Below are 5,639 nucleotides of genomic sequence, written 5' to 3'. Positions count from 1 at the left end.
TGTTATGTTCGGCATAAAAGAAACTCAGCTCATCACCCTGAAACCACCATCCCCAATGTAAAACATGGCTGTAGCATCATAGTTTAAAACTGATGGAAAGATGGATGGAGCCAATTATAGGATCGTGCAGGAAGAAAACCAGTTGGAGTCTGCAAAAGATCTGTGACTGGGACAGAGATTTACCTTCCAACAAGTCAATAATCCAAAACATAAAGCAACATCTACAATGGAATGGTTCACTTATAAACATATCTAGGTTTTAGAATGGTGAAATAGAAGTCCAGACCTGAATCTAATTGAGAATCTGTGGAAAGAACTGGAAAATGCTGTTCACAAACGCTGTCCATCCAACCTCACTGAGCTCCAGCTGTTTTGCAAGGAAAATTAAGCAAAAACGTCAGTCTATCAATCTGCAAAACTGATAGAGACATAACCCAAGTTACTTGTAGCTGTAATCGCAGTAAAAGGTTATAGTACAGAATATTAACTCAACGGGGCTGGATACTTTTACAGTTAAAAAAAAAGCTTTTCACCTAACTGATACTATAAGCTTTGTTTGAATACTGCACCAAACTTATGAGAATAAGTAAAGATTGATGAATATGGGTCTGAATCAGAGTTTGGAAAATTTCATTTCCTTTTATAGACAAAGACTAATTGCATATGTGGATCTGGAGGAGTCTTAAAAGCTAAAGAGTTGTTGGTTTGAATCTTGGCTGTGCTAACCTACTATTATGAGGTTAATAAGGCTGATGTTTTTTACAGTTATTAAAATTTAGCTTACAAAATTTATGGATCTTAATTATTACAAGCCTTATTAATGAAAATTACAATACAAGTAATCTAAAACCAAAGTTCTCATGTTTTGTTACTTTCGCTTTTGTTTCGATCCCACCTCAGGATTTTATTCTTATTACAATATTTACACAAAAAGTTGTTTTGACATTTAATCCCGAATTTTTTTTTTCTGATACAATCAAACAAAGTCGAAATCTTTTTCTGTCACACACATCCACACACACCTATTCATTCTGCTAGAACAATTACAGGTAGCTTCCCTCTGTGTTAAAAGAGCATGTGAGCTATTCTTGTTCTATAATTAAAGCTCTTATTGTGTGAGCCCCTCTGCAGAGCCCAAAACTGCCATATCTGCCACAGCCACTTTGTTCAATGGATGTCAGATCTCACTTTGTGGTCTGGGTTGAGAGAGACCATTATATTTAAACACTGGGACTATTCAAACAACAGGGACCCCCACTCCCTCTGTTCTATTTTCCTCTCTCTGTCAGATTCTGACGCTTGCCTTCTTGGCTTTGCCTTTCTCTGAGCAGCGACACCTGCTTCTTTTCTTCTTACTTTATTTACTTTTTTTTTTTTTAACTGCTAGTCTTTTTATATCTCCCCCCCACCTATCATTATGGCTGACATGCTTCCACACTCCATTTTCCCTGCTGGCTTTGGGCATCCTCACTGTTGAAAACTCGGTGTGTTTCGTTTGGGTGTGGAAAATGTGTGCTAATATTGCCTGCTTATACCCACTGGGTAAGATAATGGTAGCCATCACTCACTGATGCATCACAAAGACTGACATTTTGCTCTCCAAGAGTTGACAAACAGCATACAGCTCCCACTGTTCTGTCTCTGCATTGTTTGTCTCTTATACCCAGAATTTTTTCTTTCACTCTCTCTCCCCTCTTCGTCTTCTCCTTTGGTCATTTATCTTCTTCCTTTTCTGTTTTCATCAGCAGTTAAACCTTTTCAAGTTGGTATCATACAACAAAGCACAGGCCTTGACCCCGGAAAGATGCTGCTGGGGAGAAACAAAACAAAAGGAAACCGCACTTGGTTCTAAAAGCTTTACAACTGATCATTTTACTAAAGCATAAATTATTCAGAAAAAGGAGGACACATTGAGAGTCTGCATTTGGCTTTTGTTACATGTCTTTTGCCCAACAGGGAGTTCTTACTGCAGTGATGGAATTATAGACAGGACAAATGGCAGATATATGATCAATATTCCTGCTTTTATCTCCTGTGACATGTCTAGAGATGTTTCCTTGGAAGGTAAACCTAAATGTGATCTTTAATTTATTGAATGTGAAAATAAAACACTTGAAGCCTTGAAAACAAAATACTATAAAGAAGAATGATAGATTATTAAAGAAAAAGGAAGAGAAATAACAACTTATTCACACTTGATCTCATTTCATGTTCCATCCAAATTATTAAACAAAATACCTGCTTGTTATCAAACTAGAAGCGCCCTTTATTGGGTAGACTCTGTTCAGTCAAGGTAGCTGATATCTGGAGGTGGGGTTAGGGCTGTCCTACATAGGCCCCTGGTATTTCCAGGACAAGGTACAGACTGAGTCTGCTCATCAGGATGAGCAGACCCCTGCAGCAGGCACCTTTTAACTTCAGGACAACGACAAACAAAAACAAGATTATTCATTAAACCCATGCCATAAAACAAAGTAGTTAAATTTATTCTGTGAACTGAACTGTATTCTTTAAAGCCAACCTGCTGATTTTAGTGTTATAGGTAAAATAATAAAATCAAATGCGTGTCATCTCCTTACAGTCAGCCTCCATAATCATGAAATTTCAGACATTCATAAAAATACTAGCTTCCCTACCGTGCCACCCGTTTTCCACTGCTTGGAAGTTTGATGAACCTCAACCTCTGTCATTGTTTCCTGCTTCTGTAAGCCCTGATTAGACTATTGTTTGTTTTATCCACTTCCCATAAGCAACTCTGTCAAATAAATTCACCAAAGGCTGCCTTCTTCTCCCTGACTCTCTGCAAATGTAAATTCAGGAAGTGCCCTTAACACTTCCTCAATGTTACGGGCACCGCTATTGTTGATTTGCTTGTTTACCTCTAGAGAGCAGTAGTACCATAGATCGTCACTAGGAGGCGAGGAACCATGCTAGCGTGGTGTGTAAATGGTTGTAAGGAACCAAGCTCGGCACGGTTAACTGATCCAAGCTTGGTCAGAACCCGGCACAGATCGTTTTTTCAGAAGGTAGTTTAAATGGGGCTACTGCTATTTGAGACCCGGGCCTAAACTGTACATCGCTGAGCCCTACTGTTAAACTAGTGCTAGTGCCATTTACCCTCAACAAATATCTCGGTTATTGTGCTCGGACCACTCTCGGAATGGTTTCAAAGGGTAGTGTAAATGGGGCATTAGATGAGAAACAGCAGAGAGGGCTTAATACTAGAGATCAAACTAACAAATATTAAGTATTATATAACTATTTGGGGAAACAGTGGCATTGAATGGTATCAAACTAGCCACCGTCCTTTTGCAGGTCAAACCTTCCCTGCAACCGAAGAGTTTCTGGTTTGAACCCCAGCTCTCCCTTTCTCTTTTGTTGTGTCCTTGGGCAAAACATTTCACCTGCACTGCATACTGATGGAGGTCGGAGCGCCTGGTGGCACCTTGACAGACTTATTTTTGTCAGTGAGCCGCAGGGCAGCCATGTGTAAAATGTAGTTGGGCACCAACGGTGTCGGAATGTTTGACTGAGTGTACAGCATTTTTAAGCCCTTTGACATGAAAAGACGAAATATATAAACCATGGTACAAACGATTTATCATTTACTTAAGACATATAAAGTTATCTTAATACGCTTAATATTTATTATGATAAGCAGCATCCCCTTTTCTNGCTTAATACTAGAGATCAAACTAACAAATATTAAGTATTATATAACTATTTGGGGAAACAGTGGCATTGAATGGTATCAAACTAGCCACCGTCCTTTTGCAGGTCAAACCTTCCCTGCAACCGAAGAGTTTCTGGTTTGAACCCCAGCTCTCCCTTTCTCTTTTGTTGTGTCCTTGGGCAAAACATTTCACCTGCACTGCATACTGATGGAGGTCGGAGCGCCTGGTGGCACCTTGACAGACTTATTTTTGTCAGTGAGCCGCAGGGCAGCCATGTGTAAAATGTAGTTGGGCACCAACGGTGTCGGAATGTTTGACTGAGTGTACAGCATTTTTAAGCCCTTTGACATGAAAAGACGAAATATATAAACCATGGTACAAACGATTTATCATTTACTTAAGACATATAAAGTTATCTTAATACGCTTAATATTTATTATGATAAGCAGCATCCCCTTTTCTGACTGGATAAATGTTAATATTTTATTAAAACATTAACTATAAAATATTAAAAATCTAAAATTATGTATCTCTTCAAATATGGCTGAAAGTAACTGCTGATTAATATCCTATCACTGCTTGTTTGATATTTCTATTTGAAAATGAAAGTTTTGCTTTGACACATTTAAGCTTTTTCTACCTGATTCTTTCCCGAGAAGAGATTACTTGGATATATATAAGTGTGTGTGTGTGTGTGGGTGCGAATATATATGTTTGTGCTTGAGAATAAAATGGTGCCCCATCATCAATCATTATTTACTGTTTAGAAAGCAGAGTTGATTTTACTAACCACAACCAAGAAAATTAATTTAATAGAACCTGACTGACTGGTTTTTAAAACATAACACACAATGCACAAACAGTAGAACAGATATCTCTGGAGGTGTGTTCTAATGAGATGACTGTTCTATGATGACATCATAGTAGAATGTTTGTACCACTGTGATTTCGTTTCATTTGTCATCTCGTCACTAAACTTGTCAAATAACAGGAAAACTGCTTTAGCACCGAAAAGGCTGTTTTTTTTCTTTAATGGTGTAGTCTCGCTGTTTGTTTTAGAGCTTGAGATTGAGTTTCTTGCGTAGATAACTTGTCAAGTAACAGGTAAGAAGACTACTTTCCCAATAAAAAAAAAGCAGTTTTTCCAGCTTTAGTGATATAAACTACTGTGTATTGTACAGTTTAGAGCAGGTAACATTTGTGTAAAAAAACATATTTGTACAATGTCTTTAAAACAAGAACCCAGTTTATCTTCTAAGAACCGAGACTCGGTTGAACGTTTAGCAATTGTTACGAGCTCACCTGAAGCTCAAACTGAGAACTTTAGCATAAAAAAGGCTTTCTATAGGTGCAATTGTGCTGAAATTGAGCAAAAATATGGTATTTGGGCTGTGACCCCAAATGATCCAAATCGCTTAAGTTAAGAAAAGTGCCTTTAGACAAAACCCCTTCATTTACCAACTGCACATGTTACTATAGAGCCAGACGCTCTGCTTTGTCCAAAACCACTGTTCCAGATCCATCTGGTTCCAAAACCTCAAGGTCTGATTTTGTGAACGTGACCGAACCGAAATCTTCCACATTTTGTTCTTGTTTCTTTGAAAACGAGCGCTTCACTTTCACAAGGATTGAAAATTTGAAGGGGTCTGATCCATTTCTTGCATGTCGTCGAGTTCCAAAGCCAGGCTTTATCCCACACCGTTGCTGCGAATGTGTGTGCTCCTTTTGTTGCCTTTGCTGTTATTCTGGAACCCAGCTTTGGAACCCAGCTTACGAAACCCAGAAATCAAAGTTTCCAGTGATTTCCAATGAAAAGGCATGTTCTATCACATCTGATGTCGGTCAAGGTTTCTCTGAGCAGCAGACAGGTAGCTTCTGTGTAAAACCAAATACTCTCAGTCAGGTTGGTGCTACAGCTAATCAAACATCACCCAATCAGTGTAAGTTACAGTTTGAGGTCCGGGA

Source organism: Cyprinodon variegatus, unplaced genomic scaffold (assembly GCF_000732505.1).
Source record: "Cyprinodon variegatus isolate N-32 unplaced genomic scaffold, C_variegatus-1.0 Scaffold187, whole genome shotgun sequence".
NCBI lineage: Eukaryota > Metazoa > Chordata > Actinopteri > Cyprinodontiformes > Cyprinodontidae > Cyprinodon > Cyprinodon variegatus.
The sequence above is the reverse complement of the archived record's forward strand: the minus strand, read 5'-3'. Positions refer to the sequence as shown.